The sequence below is a fragment of the Canis lupus genome, chromosome 5 (genome assembly GCF_048164855.1).
Source record: "Canis lupus baileyi chromosome 5, mCanLup2.hap1, whole genome shotgun sequence".
Lineage (NCBI taxonomy): Eukaryota > Metazoa > Chordata > Mammalia > Carnivora > Canidae > Canis > Canis lupus.
Window position 1 is genome coordinate 37973139 of NC_132842.1, and position 18857 is coordinate 37991995.

At 44.2% G+C, this 18857-nt stretch overlaps 1 long non-coding RNA gene across 3 annotated transcripts in view; it reads left to right on the forward strand.

Moving 5' to 3' along the window:
• The window catches only part of LOC140633572 (uncharacterized), a 92422-nt gene extending 79692 nt beyond the window's left edge, over positions 1 to 12730 (forward strand). For all 3 annotated transcript variants that reach the window (XR_012031153.1, XR_012031152.1, XR_012031154.1), the window contains one exon: positions 11412 to 12730. This is a non-coding gene — a long non-coding RNA (uncharacterized lncRNA). The remainder of the gene's footprint in view (positions 1 to 11411) is intronic.
• Positions 12731 to 18857: the final 6127 nt, after the last annotated feature.

An 18857-nucleotide genomic window follows, 5' to 3' on the forward strand; every position in this document is an offset into this window, starting at 1 on the left:
TTCATAGCATGATTATTTGTAATATAGTTGACCCTTGAACTGCACAGGTCCAACTAGACAAGGATTTTTTAAAAGATTTTTTAAAATTTATTCATGAGAGACACAGAGAGGCAGAGACACAGGCAGAGGGAAAAGCAGGCTCCCTGTGGGGAGCCCAATGCAGGACTTGATCCCAGGATCACAACCTGAACCAAAGGCAGACACTCAACCACTGGGCCACCTGGGTGTCCCTAGACATGGATTTTTTAAGATATTGTATTAAATATGAATTTTTATATTAAATTAACATGGGTTAATTAAACATGAACTTTTAAAGATACTGTATTGCAATAAAATACAGTCTAGTGAGGTAAATGTGTTTCCCCTTATGGTCTTCTTAACTTTTACAGTTGGTGGGATAAACACATTGTAATATATCCAGAATTCCCCTGGTAGGGGTATTTCCCCTCTGACAACCTAAAGTCCAAATTTCTGACCTTCATGATCGAGGCCCTTCAACATCAATTTCCTTTCCACCTTTTCTCCGGATGTTCCCCTCCTCTATACCCTGTACATTGAGCCCTCTACGTGCTCTACATACTCTGTATGCCGTTAAAGATGAAGCTTTGCAACTGTAGCTATTATGTCTTGGCTGTACTGTCCTTTATTTTGGGGTTCTTCATTTCTTTCTTTCAGTTTATGTATGTATGTATGTAATGTCTACGCGCCATATGGGACTTCATCTCACGACCCCAAGATCAAGAGTCACATGTTCCACTGAGTGAACTAGGCAGGCGCCCCTATTTTGGCTTTCTTATCCTGTCAGACCCCTCCTGAAGGCACGTTTATATCCTCCAGAGTTAGATGCTCCTTGTAAACCTAGCAGGACTCCTAAAGAAGTTATAGAATTCATTTATGAGTACGTCTGCCCCCTGAATTGTCATTTCCTCAAGGCCAGGAAATGAGACTTAGTCGTTTGTTTTTTTTCATCCTTGGCACTTAGTACAGAGCTTGGTAGACCACAAATGCTTGAATGAATGAGTGAATGAGTAAAAGAATGAATTGGTGTTCAGTTCTGCTTTTACTATTGAAAATAGTAATCTCGGGCAGCCCGGGTGGCTCAGCGGTTTAGCTCTGCCTTCGGCCCAGGGTATGATCCTGGAGACCCGGGACCGAGTCCCACGTCGGGCTCCCTGCATGGAACATGCTTCTCCCTCTGCCTGTGTCTCTGCCTCTCTCTTTCTGTCTCTCATAAATAAATAAATAATAAAATCTTAAAAAAAAAAAAAAAAAAGAAAATAGTAATCTCAGCAGCTGGGATGGTTTTACATGGTGAGTGGTATCTTTCCTTTAACTGAAGGGAAGCTCCATTTCCCCACCAATACCAAAGTTGTAACCCTAATCATCTCATAGGTCACTAGGACATGTACCATCGACCAGAGACTCTTAAAATGAGCATGACTGTTGCAGCACCATAAATAATAACAACCCAAATATTCTTCAACAAGGAACTGATTAAATAAATCTCAGTTTCATATAATGCAGTTCTTAGTGTTGGTTTAAAAAAAAAAAACAACTCAGGTCTTTTCAAACAAATGTGGAGATATGTAAATAAGTACAATTTTGAATAAAAAGTTTCAAAACTGTAGGATAGGATCCTGATTTTGAGAAAGAAAACTGTATATGCACATAGATCTATATATATACCATGTTAGTATGTTCTTAGCAAAACCTGGAAAGATAGGGTAGCCTGGGTGGCTCAGCGGTTTAGCGCTGCCTTCAGCCCAAGGCATGATCCTGGAGTCCCTGGATCGAATCCCCTGTCAGGCTCCCTGCATGGAGCCTGTTTCTCCCTCTGCCTGTGTCTCTGCCTCTCTCTCTGAGTCTCTCATGAATAAATAAATAAAATCTTAAAAAAAAAAAAAACCTGGAAAGATATTCACTCAGAGAGTTGGGACATGATAGGAAAACAATCCCCCTTTAACTTTATATGCTTCAGTATTTGAATGTATTATGAGCATGGTTTGTTTTAATAATTAAAAAGCCCACACAGGGAACCCTGGGTGGCGCAGCGGTTTAGCGCCTGCCTTTGGCCCAGGGCACGATCCTGGAGACCTGGGATCGAATCCCACGTCGGGCTCCCGGTGCATGGAGCCTGCTTCTCCCTCTGCCTGTGTCTCTGCCTCTCTCTCTCTCTTTCTCTGTGTGTGACTATCATAAATAAATAAAAATTAAAAAAAAAAAAAAGCCCACACAGATTAAAAACATATACCTGACTAGTAATACTTACTGTTAGGAATTTATTTCACATACCTCCAAACATTAACTCTTAGGATAATTCTAACATTTTAGATTTACATAGCATCTTCCTAAATTGCAAGGTGTATTACCTTGTGATCTTATTTTCAACTTCAGATGTCTTTGGGGAGGTGGAGAGAGGAGGGAACTCCCATGTGGGAAGGGTGGATCCAGCCGGAGTGTGGACCACAGTTTCCTTCTGCTCCTAGCCCAGTATGCTTTTTAGGAAAGCTTAGCTACCACCTGGATTAAATAGAGAGATTGAATTCCTTGGATCGGGCTTTGCGGTCACAGATCTTTTTTGACCTCTACTTTTGGTGCCTATTAGCTATGTGACTTTGACTGAGCATCTTAACAGCTTTGAGTTTGGTTTCCTGGTCTTCAGCATCAGGATGCTGGTGGTATATGTGTCCTAGGGTGGTGGTGAGGCTTGGGTGCAAAGTGTCACAAACAAACTCAACAAAGGTTTGCTTTTGTTAGTCTGGTTATTGTATGAAGGAAAATCTATTGCCTGAGAGAAATGAGGCCAGATTAAAGGAAAACAGGTGACAAAAAAAAAGGACAATTAAAAAAAAAAGATTATATTTACTTATTCATGAGAGAGAGAGGCAGAGATAGAAGAAGCAGGCTCCGCGCAGAGCAGGGAGCTCGACACAGGACTCATCCCAGGACCCTGGGATCAGGACATGAGCCAAAGGCTTAACCAACTGAGCGCCACCACCCAAGCACCCAAAAAAGGACAATTTTTTTGGAAGAGTATTTTATGTATTTACTTCAGAGTGTGTGTGTAAGTGTGAGCAGAGTGAGGGTCACAGGGAGAGAGGGAGAGGCAGCAGGATGAGAGGCTGAGTGCAGTCTTTTGGGGGCTCGATCCCAGGACCCCGAGGTCATGGTCTGGGCCAAAATCAGGAGTCAGCTGCTTAACCCACTGAACCACCCAGGTACCCCAAAAAGATAATTTTTAATATGGGTTGAAAATAGAACTTGATTTCTGTTATTCTTCCCTGCCTTCCTTTGTAAAAATTAAGCCTTCGCGGGGTGCCTAGGTGCCTCAGTTGTTTAAGCATTTGCCTTTGGCTGAGGTCATGATCTCAGAGCCCTGGGATTGAGCCCCAGTTGGGGCTCTCTGCTCAGCGGGGAGTCTGCTTCTCCCTCTCTTGTGTTCTCTCTCTCTCTCTCCCCCCACCCCTTGCTTTCTCTCAAATAAATAATATTTTTTAAAAATAAAAAAATAAAATAAAAATTAAGCCTTTGCTAAGTGCTAGCAGATGCATCACTACTAGCTCAGTAGGAACTGTAGGAAGGCCTGAAGCAAATATTTTGTACTGTGAGCTAGGTTGAGAGAATTGCATGGACTGCTGAAAAGCATTTATAGGCCAAGAGGCTTGGAAACCCTCTTTTGCAGTGCTGCAGTAACCCAGAAAGCCAGATCCACTCCTGTACACCCAGTGGGGTGACTGGTCAGCAAAAATTTTATTAGTGAGACTGGTGCATTAGACCTGGGGCTAAAAGCTCCATGAATTCCCAGGCAGGGTCAAGCTTTCCAGTACCCAAAACATCTCCTTTGGGTACCCAAAACATCTCTGTGACTCCAAGTGCTTCTGCGAAATGGTCCTCAGCTACTCTGTCTGCCTGGCAGAGCCATCTCAGCCTGCTGTCACTGTGGGGATAGAGGAGATGACTAAGGAGAGGCAGTTGACATGCCATTAATGTGTCAGTACCCCCAGTAGTCTTTGGGTCTTGCTGTGTGGTATCCCTGAGTCTCTTGGGCTGGCAGGTGCAAGCACAGGGCCTTCTAACCCAACCTTTACAACCATGTGAGGCTGAGATGTGTGGCTACACAACGTAGGGACCAGCAAGGTGTTGGCTAATAGAGGACCCTCTTAAGAGAAATGTTTAGTTTGTTATAGGTCAAGTTTGCAAAAGTGATGATCATGGCAATAGCTAAACTTTACATATTGCTTACTGTACACCAGGCACTATTATAATTACATGTGAATTTTATGTAGCTATACATAGAATTGCTGTATATTACATAAATTATATATTAAAATTCAAATATATCTTTTATTCCTCACACTAGCCCTATGAAATAGGCACTAGTATTATCTCTCATGGTAGCGGTTTTTCAATTGGAGAGCATGAGGCATGAAGAGGCTTATTAGTAAGTTGTCCAAGGTCACATGCAGGTAAATGGCAGAATTGGGACTCAAAATACAGCTGCTCTGGCTCAAGACCCCAAGCTCCTCTTAATACACTGTTGCAGCTTAATTTGTTTGGGCCAATATTTCAAAACTGGGAAATTTCATATCAAAATCTAGAGAGCTGACTTCTATAGAATGAAGAACTGGGGATACAGGGCTGCATCCCCTGTGGTAACAGCTGACTGGTAACCAGTCACGTTTGCCTCTTATGTGGTCTCTGCTTTACCCCTGTTTGCGCCTGCCCAACTCTGAGTCCTGTTCTCTTAACCCAGTTCCCATCCTTATTTGTATTGGCATACTTGCAGATACTTTCATTTTCAAGCCCTGCGTTAAGGTTGTGTAGTATTCACAGATGGGGACCTTTATAAAAATGTCAAGCATTTTTCCTCCAAGATAGGGACCGTTTTCATCCTCGTTTTCTGTGCAGGGTCCTAGCAGCATGGAGAGGGCAAATACTCATGTGAAATAGTGCAGACAGAGTTTGAGCTTTGCCTTGACTCAGAGTCTGTGCTTTGGTAACTGTATTAAGCCTTGTTCCCTTAAGGTCTGGGGGTTTCTCCCCCTATGTTAGAAATTCTGGGGTAAAGTTGGTAATCAGAGCAGAAGAAATTGTGGTACTATAGAAACCAAGTATGAAAAAGTCAACCTAACAGCCCATGTCTGTTTCTGTCTGTACACAGAGTGGATAGCTATCGAGCATAATCATTTCTCTAGACCTATGTATGGGCTGGAAAATAGACCAAAGAGAGTTGGTTTATTTAAGTAAACTGTATGTCCAATGTGTGGCTAGAACTGAAAACCCCGAGATCAAGAATTACACACTGCCCTGACTGGAGCCAGCCAGGCACTCCAGAAAGAATTATTCTTGAAGAGAGAAATCTGAGAACAGTTCGAGAAATGAATTGGCCCCTAGTATATGTTTAAAAAATTTTAATTTACCGAACCTTTTCCCTTCACCTTTATTATGGGACGAAATGGCCTTTTTCTAGCCAGGTATCACTGAGGAATTTTTTTTTTTTTTTTTGTAAGAAAATGATACAATCCTGGCCCATTTCTAGGAAAGTTTATTTTAAAGTTCCCAGAATTCTCTTTAAGTGATTTGAAGTTTGGAGCTAGTGATAGCAAGCACAGCTGAGAAATGAGGTTTTGGCCTGGTTATTGTCTAACCAGGTGGGCTGGGGTCCTTGAACTTTAAGAAGCTTTTGTGTTTCCAGCTGTACCAGGGGATTAGTGGCTTAGTCCCACCTCATGGGAGCAAGTTTTATTATTACCTCTTATAAGGCTGAAACCATAATGCTATGGTTTTTTACACAGCACCATCTGCTTCAGGATCTCAACATGCTTACTTAGAGTTTTTTTTTGTCCCCCCCCGAGTCCTTCTCTCCAAATAAGTTCAGTATCTGGAAGAGTGAATTCACTTTGGACATAACAACAGATGTGCCTGGTAATATGTAAAATGCAATCAGTTGGTTATCAATCAATTATGTGGTCATTGAGCATCTAATACAGGCCAGGCAGTGTGCTAGAGTATGCAGCAGAAAGATAATCGAAATGTGGCGCCTACCTTAGGGAACCTGGCTGGACATGTCAGACAAAAGCATACAAAAAGTATGACAGCCACAGAAAGTAAAATAAAACGTAGTAAGGGTAAGTAGAAGGGAGAGCATGCAGCCACGATTCATTTCCAAAGGAAGGCTGCCGGTGTGGAGTGCCGGAGGTCTGAGTTCTCTCTGCTAAGGTCCCTCCGTGAGCAGCAGCACAGCCCAGAAGGAGTGTGTGCAGTGCAGTTAGAGGGGCACTTCGAGGGGGAACAAAGCTGCCTGTGTAAGCGTAAGGGGGAGTGCTTGTCTCTCTAGCGAGGTCCGGAAATTCATTCTGTAACAAAGAACTGTAATTCCAAGTCAATGACACCTTCTAAATCCTCTCAGACTATGCCCAAAATTATAGAGAAGGAATGGCGAGTTAGTTCTGTTCAGCCAGAACTGGATAGCTGTGTACTTTGCTTAAATGCCTGGGATCTAATGGAGATGGGACAGCAGCCAGGAGATAGAGCAAGTCAATACAGGACCGGGAGAACTCTGATGCTGGAACAGATAATGAGGAAGGGCCAGGGTTTGAAAGCGTGACCTCCAAGTCTTCCTGTGTAATGAACAGAGTATAATGGAGGGCTGAGATCTGAGACCCGGGCGCACCTGTGTCTATAGCTCCCCAGCCTGGCTGCATCTTTGCATAACTTGAATAAGCTCTGTGGGAACCCAGCAGCCTCAGGGCACATTTAGAGCTTACTGAAAAGAGTAGATGGCAAGAGATCTTCTCTAAAGTAGATAGGTGTGTGGCTTAGTGGTTAAGGACTTGAACGTCAGTGTCAAGACCAGGCTCCTCCATTTACTTAGCTGTGTGGGTTTTGAGTAAGTCACTTACCCTTTCTGAGCCTCAGAAATCACCCATAAAATGGGGAGAAAAAAGATGATAGTACCTATAGGATTATTGTGAAAACTAAGTAAGATGGAGGATAAGAAACCACTTAGTGTATATGGCGCATGCGAGTGCACAGTAAATCAAATCTTGTATTATTAAAGGAGATGATCATGAAGATAAATATTTTATTTTATTTTAAAATATTTTATTTATTTATTCATGAGAGACACAGAGACAGAGAGAGGCAGAGACACAGGCAGAGGGAGAAGCAGGCTCCATGCAGGGAGCCTGATGTGGGACCCAATCCCGGGTCTCCAGGATCACGCCCTGGGCTGAAGGGGGCGCTAAACCGCTGAGCCACCCGGACTGCCCTGAAGATAAATATTTTAAATGGCTTTTTCCTTCTCTGAATTCTGGACCTGGACTAAAGACAAAGTAGGAATTATTCCATTCTTCTCCCTTGATTCTCATCTCAGTCTTTGAGAAGATAAATAACTCATGCAGTGCAGTAGGGGGAGGGATGAGGACTTAGAGAAAGGCCTTTGACTCTGCCCTCAAAACCCATACTTACTTAAAAACCATAGAAGATCAATTGTCCGAAGACTTGAGTGGAACACTGCTGCTGAAGCATCAGAATAGTTTATTTTTTGCACCTTAGAGAATCTTAGAAATCCTAGAGCAATATTTCTTAAACACTGACGTGCATATGAGTCACCTGAGATTCTGCATTTCTAACAAGTTCCCAGGTGATGTTGCTGGCCCTCAGACCACATTTTAAGTTGCAAAGGCCTGAGTTCTCAAGTCCTGTAGCATGGTTGCAACCTCTCTACAGCATTTTGGTGAAACTGCTCATTCAATTCCTGCTTGAATACTTCTAAAGATGACAAGCTCTTTCTGTATCCAGATGGCAGGCGTGATGAGAATGTGTATCTTTTACTGGGCTGATAGAGCCATCCATTGATCCTCATTCATTACTTTGACAGCAGTAGGGGTGGGGACATGACACAGATAATGCCTAATCCTGAGGAGGCTTTTAACCTGGTTTTGTCTTCTATGGGGGAAGTCACGGATGGGCTTCCACAGGGCGGTGGGAGGTCAGGGCAGCACCCGCCTGAGAATATCTATAGAATTTTGTTTGCATGTACATTTTCCTGGGGAGAGTTTCCATAGTTTTCAGTGGTATTTCAAGGGTGTCTGTTTGTTCTCTCTAGAAGATTAAGAATCATTGGATTCTTTTTCATAGAATGTTGTATCTCTCACGAATCTGTTTGGAAGGCTAGACCTTCAGTCTCCATATCTCTTGTCTCTTTTTAAATGTGTTTTACTTGTGGCACCTGGGTGGCTCAATCATTGAACGTCTGTCTTTGGCTCAGGTCATGATCCCGGAATCCCGGGATGAGCCCTACATCCGGCTCCCTGCTTGGTGTGGAGCCTGCTTCTCCCTCTCCCTCTGCCTGTAGCGCCCCCCTGCTTACTCTCTCTTTCTCTCTGTCAAATAAATAAATAATCTTAAAAAAAAAAAAAGACCATAGTCCTGATTGTACCGTCTCCTCCTCAGTCTCCGAGTCCTGTTTAGGATCATCTTCAAATCTGATCAGTGTGCCACCAAATTAAGGATGTTGAACCAGATTAAGTTCAAGGCCAGGGCCACAACATGCCCCCCAGATGCTCCTGCCAGTGTTGATGTTATATACCTTTGAATGTGGATGAGCATATCTCAGAGTGCATTCTGAGGGAATCTAGTCTGTAGGATGGCCCTCAAAAATGGACTCCTATAATCAATCAGATTTGGATATGCTACATACCTTTCTCAAGGACCCACGATGCTTAGCAGTATATTAAAAATTCTGATGGAAGAGAGTGTTAGAAATAGTTTTCCAACTATATGTGACCATGAAATTCTCCTCCCCTGCCCTGCTATGTTACTTCTAGTAATTGTAAACGTATGTTCTAGAGAGCACAGTCAAACGTTCATGTAGATATTCCAATGATCAGTTATTTGTTTTATCATCTGGCCCAGATCCTTCCATTCATTGTTGACCACAAGGTTAAAATGAAAGACGTCGTAAGTAGCCTTGCTGAAAACTAGTTGATCTTGACGGTCTATCACCCATTCAGAAGGGAGATTATTCTCAACTGAACACTGTTTCCCCCGGGGGCTGCCCTCATCCTAAATAGATGAAGTGAAACCTGAGTGTCTTGAATGGGTATTTTTCAGGTATTTTGGTAAAAGCAGAATCCAGATGTACTTGAGGGTGCTCTGGGAAACCCAAAGCCAGGGGGAAGATAGTCTATCATCATTCACAATAAGTGATTGAAAAGACTAGTAATAATAACTCACAGTTCTGAACATTTACTTTGTGCCCAGCACATCACTTGGTGCTTCTTAGGTCATACCTTGCTTTTTCCTCATAGGAACCGTATGTGAGTTGGGAAATACTGTTGTCCCTATTTTATGAATGAAGGGTCTAAACCATCAAGAGCATGGAAGACTTATTAATGTGGACACAGCAAACGAGAGACGGAGCTGGGCATCAAACCCACCATTGACTGACCCCAGAGAGTCTGTGTGTGCTCAACCATTCACTGTTTTGTTTTTTTTCATAATTATGTAGTTTATTAAATGTTGACTTTGTTACAGCATCGTATTTGGTGAAATTGAAGTCATAGTCCATTCCTTTAAGGGAGTGACACTTTATTTGGGGGAGGTTTTGCACTTTAATGAACAGAATACTTACTAGGCAAATGAAAGCCAATGCTTGAAAGTAGAATTCCAGCTGCCACATTAGTGGCCTGCTCAGACCCTGACAGCCAGATCTCTACAGCTTGCTTTTGGAAATCCACTTGCCCATGAATGTCTCCCTGCCATTCTTCTCCTTTACCCGTTGTCACAAATTCCCTTCTTGGTCTTCATCTTCCCCTTGTCCCCTTGACCTCTGCTTATCCCCAGGGGAAACCACTGACCTCTTGGCCTCTCGGTTCTTGGTCTGTGCAAATTCCCAGCTGACATTCACAGCACTTGGAGGTGACCTAGTTTGAGTGAAATGCTGGCTTTTCAGTTATATCTTCAATAGGCTGAGTTGGCAGCTTGTCAGTAGGCTTATGTCACCTAATGACTGTGTCAATTCCCTTCTTGTCTGGCTTCCTGTTAGTAAATATCTTCAGGATGCTCTTGGAACCCAGAAGGTGTAGGAGGCCTGGTCAGGGAGCCAAAAAGAAAAGAGGGAAAAGAAAGGGGGAGAAAAACCAAGAAAGACCATCTTTCCCTGGGGGAAAATTTTTTTTACAAATACAAACACAGTAAGTACACCAGGAAAAAAAATTCTTTAAAACAGAGGGAGACTCACTTGCCAAGGGGTGTGTCTCCACACAGAACAATTTTTGCTCCCAGAGGAGTTTATTTCTTTAATTTTTTTTTTTACCTGCTCTGATCTCATTTATCTCCTCCCCCTGCCCCCCATCCCCCAGGCTCTTCCTTCCTGTTTGGCACTTTTAAAATGGTATTACTTCTCTTCCACAATAGTGACCTGCTGGGAGTAATAGCAGAGACATTTCCTCTCCTGTGGCTCTAGTTGTCTTTTTAATAACAATTTGTATCCCACCCCCTTCCCCTCTGCTGCTCTTCATAAACATTTTCCTAAGGCTGGGTGGAAAAGCTTCAGGTGTGCCCATTATGTCTTGGAAAGGTTAGCTCTGTTTGAGGCTTGAGCCACCCAACCCCCCTCCCTCCGTGGGCTCTTTCCTGGGGGTGAGGGGGGGTGGCAGCCTCCAGATTTCTGCACTGTGACCTCCTTTTTGCACCGTGAACTGTAGCCTTGGGTTTGGATGGTACACGCTCATAAGTTAGGTTTGAGGGTTAATGGTGATTCTGTGAGCTCATTCTCATGGGAGTTGATCTAGAGATTCTAGACCCTTCCGACCCTGTGGAGTTGGATTACATGTTTCAAGCAACAGTGGGGATGCTTGCCTGTTGAGCCTTGCCTGAGGCCATACAAGGTCATCTTTGGAGGCCCGGGAAACTCCATGATCCTAAGGATTGTGTCTCTGCAGAATGCAAAGTTCATGTTTGCACAAACCCCCAGAACAGATGAACTGGAGAGAGTTCTCCCTATGTCACTTCTTCCAAAACAATGGATTCATAATCCTGAATTTTAGTCTCAAATTGTTCTACCAAGGGTAGCCCGGGTGGCTCAGCGGTTTAGTGCCACCTTCAGCCCGGGTCGTGATCCTGGAGACCTGGGATCGAGTCCCACTTTGGGCTCCCTGTATGGAGCCTGCTTCTCCCTCTGCCTGTGTCTCTGCCAATCTCTCTCTCTCTCTCTCTCTCTCTCCTTGTCTCATGAATAAATAAATGAAAATCTTTATTAAAAATAATTGTTCTACCAAAATGCCACTATTTTAATGAATCTATCTCTCCCAGAGTTGAAAAGCCCAAGGTGGCAATTCTTCCCTTCCTTTCTTTGGTTAATTAGTTCATTCTTTAATTCATCCATTTGTTTCTTTATTTAATAGGTATTTCTTGGACACTTCATTGCCAAATGCTGAGTGAACAAAACAGAACACTTCCTGCCTTCATGATGCTTACTGTGCCATCAGGGAGACAGACAATCAAGATGTGGAAAGCAACCCAACCACTGAGAATCCTGCCGTGGATAGAATGGTGGAGTTGCTGGGACAGAGAAGCAAAGGGAGACCCCAAGAGGGTTGCCAGGCCAGGCCCACCGGAAATAGTGATGTGTAAGCCCAGATGGGAAGGGTAAGGAGCTGCCAACTGGAGAGCTGGCAGGGTCTGTAGAGCATTGTCAGTAGAGGGGTGTGTATGTGTGGAGTTTCCTTGGCAGAAATGAGCTTGGCACTTTCCAGAAACAGAGGAATCCAGAGTAGAGTAGAGAGGGAGGTGGAGAAGAGTTTGGAAGGGTAAGCAAGGTTTGAATGTTGAAGTCTTGTATTTTCCAAAAAGCATACAAAATGTAGACCTAACTCCATTGTCTTTTTCTATAAAGTGGCTTTAAGGACATGTGCAGAAGCCTGGAATATAGTCAATACTCAGTAAACGTTAGCTATTTAAAGGAAATTTTAAAGTATTAAATTGATTGTGCAAATGCCATTTTGAGATGGATAGTCCCTGGCTAGAGTGGCTGGGACAGCTGACCAGGCTTGGGGCAGGTTCATGAATAAAAGTGGTTTCCCCATCAGGTGATACTTGGATATCCTCCTGTTGCTCTGAACTTCTAGGCCCAGGGAACCCTAGGGCCACATGTGGGCTCCAACAACTGGGAAACTTTCTGTTTTTTTCTTTCCTTAGATGGAGTGGGCTCTCAGCTGAACTCCCCATTGTGGTTCTCTTTGGGGATTGAAGTTTGTTTCAATACAGCAAATATTTATTGGACATCTCCAATGTTTAGGCACTGTGCTAGGTGTTGGGGAGCCATACAGGATCAGCCCACTCATTCCCCCAGGGAAGGAACCGTCTAGTTGAGGACTCAGGCTGAGGTAACCACAACTCCACTTTAATGTAGTTAAGCTGGGTTCTATGAGACCAGAGGAAGGGTCATAGCTCAAACTGGGGCTTCAGAGAGAATATTCTAGAGGCAGTGATGCCTGAATGACTCGTGAAGATAATAAGAATTAACCAAGGATGGGAAGAACTTTCCAGGAGGGAGGAAGAGTTACTAAGGGCTTGGGAGTGGGGGAACCACAAGCAGTTTGATATGAGGGAGGAATGTACCATGTGGGGGCTGAAACTGCAGAATGAGACAGGGCTGGTTTGCCTTCCTGGGGAGTGTGGGATGGAGCCTGTGGGCCGTGGGGATCACTGAAGGATTTCAGCAAGGGAGTTCTGTGGTCTGATCTGGGGTGGGGGGTGGGGTAATGGCATGCCACACAAAGGAAGACTGTCAGGAGGCTGTTGCTCCCATCTAGATGAAAGATAATGAGGGCAAACAGTAGGGCTGTGGTGGTTGGTGTGGAAAGGAGGGGATTGATGAGAGAAGTGCTTGATGGAGAAAGGCTCCATGGGGGACAGATCCCATGGGAGGTGGACTTTCAGGGATGCTGGAACACTGGGGACATAGGCACTATTCCATGACCTTGGCATTGACTCGACCCACCCACTCTCACTCTGATGTGTCCTGAGTTCTGAGTTCGGTTCAGGAACCAAGAGAGCCTCATGTAGGCAAACATTTCCTTAAACAGAAACACAAAGCCCTAGGGGCTAAATTCTGGGTTGCTGATGTATGCTGGTGTGTGTGTTTCTAAACAGACAGTGATAGGCAAAAAATCAGTCCTTTCAACTTGCTGGGACCTTGAGGGAAGAGCATCACCTTGTCAGCTGCTGGGCTTGTGAAAACCTGGGACCCAGGAAGGAGGAGGGGGATGAGAAAAAGATATGCAGCCTCTGCCCTCACCCTGTGTACCACCTACAGGGGAGAGTTCTTGTGTGGAGTCCTTGTGGGAAGGGATAGACAGTGAAAAATCACTCCTCAGTCAAATCCACAAAATCCAAATAATTTGCATCCTGCAAATCTTATGCCCCTACCTCAGCCCATGAAGCCCATTCTGTTTGTCCCACCCTGGTGAGACTCCAGATACGACCCTTGGGCTGAAATGACTGAATAGACTGAGCAGTGTGTATTGTGTTGTTATTATTTAATAAAGCGTGTGTTGTTCTCTGCTTGGCATTGCGGCCAAGTTGCTGTTCTAGCAGGTGGTGGGTAACTGGACCCAAGCCCCCTGATCTTCACTCAGGAACTCCCTGGTCCAGCCTTTGATATCAGAACAAGAGGAGAAAACAGTGACACAGGACACTTCCTGTCCCAAAGGGGATGTGTGATACAGGACACCTGAAACAACAGGCAAAAGGAAAACTTCACTAGAGCTGTTTTGGGAGAGCTGGCCGCAGCCTGCCCTCCGCAAGTCAGCTAAGATCTGGTCAGCAGCGGGTTGGGCCAGCTGTTGCAGTAGAGTTCAGCTCAGTGGATTATCAGGTGTTCTGTATGGGTTGGGCACAGGCTTGGCAGACATCCCAACTCCTGCCCTTGTGAAGGCTATGGTCCAGGGATGAAGTTGGATAAGCAAGCAGACAATAAAAATAAGTGTGATGAGATTTAGTTTTTTCTAGAGAACAGAGAGGGGTTGAGGAAGCCGAGGTGAAATGCTCCTAAACTGTCCTGGAAACGTCCAGGAAGGCTTCCTGGAAGAAGCAGAATCTAGGCTGGGACTTGAAGGATGAATAGGAGTTGAACCACACACAGGCTCCAAATGTCTAGGTTGAAAAGAAAATGGAAATTTAAGCTTAATATTTTGATAAAAATGGAAAATTAAAACTTTGGTACTAGACTCCCTTCCTGCTCCCCATAATTCTCTAGATCCCTATTGATAGAGTTGTTATTCATAGAGCATGTGGTGGATTCAGGTGGAAAGTGCTGATATTTGGTTGTCTCAGGTCTAGATGTATGCACACCAGAAAGCTTTTATCTTGTAAGGTGAAATGCCTGGAAGTCAAAGTCCCAGGGGCTCCTGGAGGGCTCAATCGGTTAAGCTTGCTTCTGCCTTTAGCTCAAGTCATGATCTCATGATCTTATGGTCCTGGGTCCGAGCCTCTCATCAGGCTCTCTGCTCAGCAGAGTCTGCTTCTCCTTCTCCCTCTGCATTCTTTCCCTCTCTTGTTCTTTCTCAGATAAATAAATAAAATCTTTTTTCTTAAAAAAAGTTCCAGATTAAAATTACCTAGGATTGTTTTGATTTTTTTTAAGTTGATTGTGCATATCTAACTAGTAATATAATTCAGGGCCCTGAAAGTTACTTTTTTGAAATTGTCAGAAGTCCACCAGGTGAGTCATTTTATGTAATGAAAATTCAAAAAGTCTGGGACTTTGGAATATTGGTTATTGTTTCCATTGCCAAAGGTTATCCACATGATCTTGGATATATCACAGCCCTTCAATGAAAAATAAGTAGAACTTTTTTTGCTTATTTAAGCTGTCTATTATTTGCCTTCATGGCCCTAACTTTTTATTTTTTAAAAAATCTGGGGATCCCTGGGTGCCGCAGCGGTTTAGCGCCTGCCTTTGGCCCAGGGCGCGATCCTGGAGACCCGGGATCGAATCCCATGTCAGGCTCCCGGTGCGTGGAGCCTGCTTCTCCCTCTGCCTGTGTCTCTGCCTCTCTCCTCTCTCTCTCTGTGTGCCTATCATAAATAAATAAAAATTAAAAAAAAAATCTAAAACCTGTGGGGAAAACCATAAGACTAGAACAATATCATATGTAGGTATATGTAGACACAGACACACACACACACACACACACACTGATTTTTGCTGAACAGTGTGAGAGTAAGCTGCAGATAGCATGACATTTCCATCCTAACGTACTGTAATACACATCTTTGTGTCTTCTCTAACAGTGGCGGAATCATCAAACTCAGGAAATCTAGCTCTGATACTCTTCTCTCACATACAGTTCAGATTCAAATGGTTCTACTGTCTCAGTCACGTCCTTTATTATTAGTATTTTTTATTTCCAATCATCCATTCAAGGACACTTACTGCATTAAATTGTCATCCTTCTTTGGTGTCCTTTCATGAAGAGTGGGTCCCTAGCCTTCTTCCTTCCTTCATGAGCCGACGTTTTTGAGGAGCCCAAGCCAGACATCTTGCAGATGATCCAGCTTATTCATTGAGGTTAGCAGTGATTGCACACCACGTGGGGGCCAGTGCTGGGGATAGGACAATATTGTGAACAAGGTGGATATGGTCATTTCCCTTTTGGAGCTCACAGTTTAGTGGGAGAGCCTGATGATACACAAGCAAGTTACAGAAAAGTGAAAAGTGCTGTGAGGGACTAAGAAGAGTTCCTGGTTAGACTATCTGTTCTAAAAAATGAAGAAATAAAATAGACCTGACATAAGACAGAGAAGAAAGAATGTTGATGAATGATGGAGGGAGGGCATCTCTTTGAGGTGGTGATATTTAAGTTGAGAGCTGAAGGATGAGGAGGTACCAATGAAGAAGAAGGTGTAGAGTGTTGGTGACATGCTGCCTGGAAGAGGGAACAGCATGTGCAAAGGCCTGGCAGCTGAGAAGTGTGTGGCTTGGTTGAGGAACTTAGAAGAAGCATTTTACCTGCAGAGTGGTGAGCAGGGGGAAGGAGTTATGACATGGGGTTGACCCTGTGGGTAGGGGCTGGTGGGGCTAAATTTAGATGCTATGGGAAGTCCCTGGAGAGTTGATAACAGAGGAGCATCCTGAAATGAAGTATTCTTTCCTTCTTTGTTTTTTTTAAAGATTTTATTTATTCATTTGGTACAGAGAGAGGGAGGGAGAGTGAGTGCATGAGCACATGGGAGAGGTAGAGGGAGAAGCAGACTCCCTGCTGAGCCAGGAGCCTGATGTGGGGCTCTATCCCAGGACCCAGAGATCATAACTTGAGCGGAAGACAGATGCTTAATTATCTGAGCCACTCAGGTGCCCTAAAGTATTCTGCTTTTGAAGCACCTCAAGGGTTGCTGCCAGGTTGGGATAAAATCTCTTCTACAAGTTAATGAGGGTATTATACATTCAGGGTATTGTTTGCAAGTACTTAGAGGTATCACAAAGGAAGATTTAAATTTAAAATTTATTTTTATAATTGAAATTATAATTAGGCATGCACTTGGCCTTTTGGAGAGGTTGGTGGAGCCATGTCTTATTTCCTTATTTGCCTTTGGTTTGTCGGTTAATAGAGCCAACATTATTATGCTCTAGAAACAACCTAGTGGTCCTGTCACCTGCTAGGTACCTTGTAATTTGGTGGTGGGCTAGCATCTCTGGGGAGTCCTGCCACCCTTGTCTATGAGGCCCCTGCCTCCCACTGGCTCTCCCCCCACCCATGTTTTCTCAGTTCCTTCAAGTTGATCACACTGGAACTGGAGCAAAGCTTCAGAAGAAACCCAACAGCAAGGTACCCACCTGTTCTTGGGCAGGCCCAGAGCAGCCAGAAGCTCCAAGTCAGTGGTGCCAGGTGCCAGGAGCCACAAGAACCTGGCAACCAGCTCAAAGCTTCAGAGACAGAGAGAAAAGAATCCTTCTCTGTAGAAGATGGTCTCCGGAGTTTAGTCGCACTGAAGTTAAAGTTACCTTTACCATCAGCTCCTGACATAAGACAGAGAGCCGCTCATACTGGCTTTATGCTGGATATCCAGTTTTATGCTGGATATTTAATTCACAGATGTGCATTAATTCCTCTCCTCATGTGCCCTCCACAAAGTCTGTCCTCAGTGTTGATTTTCTATACTCATTCTGCTTATCCCTACTCTGGACTGAGGACTGTGTTAGGAGCTCGGGGAGGTCACTGAAGAATGAGCATTAACTCAGAATCTGGGGCTGGTTAGAACAGCTAAAGTTGAATTGTAGGCAGGGAGGGGTCTATCAGCTGTAGAACCTACCCCCTGGCTTGTCAGATGAAGGGCTCCCCCACCTCCCATAGCCACACTCAACTGTAGTAGTCATATCTCAGGTCTTGGAACATTCCATGCTCCCTACTTATTTAGACTCTTGGCACCTGCTCTTCCCACTGCTAGAATACTTTTCTGCCCCACCCCTTCAACCAGCCAACTCCTACCCTGGGAAGCCTTCCTTTTCTGACCACCCTATGTCTGATGGATTGATCATATGCGTGCATGGGACTGTTTACTTCAGAGTACATTGTTCTGTTTGGTTTGTTTTATTTAATTTTTATTTTTATTTATTTTTTAAATATTTTATTTATTTATTCATGAGAGGCACAGAGAGGCAGAGACATAGACAAAGGGAGAAGCAGACTCCCTGCAGGGAGCCCAATGTGGGACTCGATCCCAGGACCCCAGGATCATGATCCAACCCAAAGGCAGAAGTTCAATCACTGAACCACCCAGGTGCCCATTTTATTTATTTATTTATTTATTTATTTATTTATTTATTTATTTATTTATTTATAAATTATTTATTCATGAGGGAGAGGCAGAGACACAGGCAGAGGGAGAAACAGGCTCCATGCAGGGAGCCTGACGTGGGACTCGATCCCGGGACTCCAGGATCATTCCCTGGGCCGAAGGCAGGCGCTAAACTGCCGAGCCACCCAGGGATCCCCTTTATTTTATTTTTAAAGTAATCTGTGCCCAATGTGGGTCTTAGCTCAGGACCCCGAGAACAAGAGTTGCATGCTCTAACAAGTGAGCCAGCCAGGTGCCTCCATAGTTCTGTTTTGAATAACACATGCATATATGCGTGTAATTATTTCATAGTAATGAAAAAATTTGTGTTTCCTACTTGACTATAAACTCTGACTGTGGCAGGAACATGTCTATGGTTGCTCATCATGTAACCCCAGTGTAACCCATGCTTAACCCTTTAGTGATTGAGCTCTCCGGGGAGTTGCTAGTTGCTGGTGCTTATGCGGATGCTTAGGGATTGTGTGCACAGTGGGCAGCTCCTGAGGGCTGCAGGGCAGGGCTCTCTGTTCAACCAGTATGAGCGACTCTGTTGTCACAACCTCTGCAGATATGAAAGAATCCAGTCCGATGGAAATGAGAGAGGGCTGAAACGCTGAACAGGAGAAAGTGTTGGCAGACATTGGGCATTTCCTGACTCTCTAAACAGCAAGAACTCAGGCCCCCCGAAATAGTAGCTACCCATTTACCTTCAGAGAAGGCCACAAGGCACTTTGTTTCACTGATGTCTCAACCCCATCACCTTCTACGTGTTGGCTCCCCTTGCCCATAGTAGGATTTTCTAGGGAGGAGCAAGGGGCATGCTTCACTTTTCTGCTCCATGCCAAGTCTCAGCGAGGGGAAGGAAGCTCTGTAATCAGATGGTGTTCTCTCTCCTTGGCTCTTTTGTTAGGATACTGCTCTGAAAGAATGTCCCATTTCATTGAATACCCAAGCGAGCTTCAGCATGAGCCTTTGAATTGTATTTATTCCCAAATGGTTCTGGGCAAATA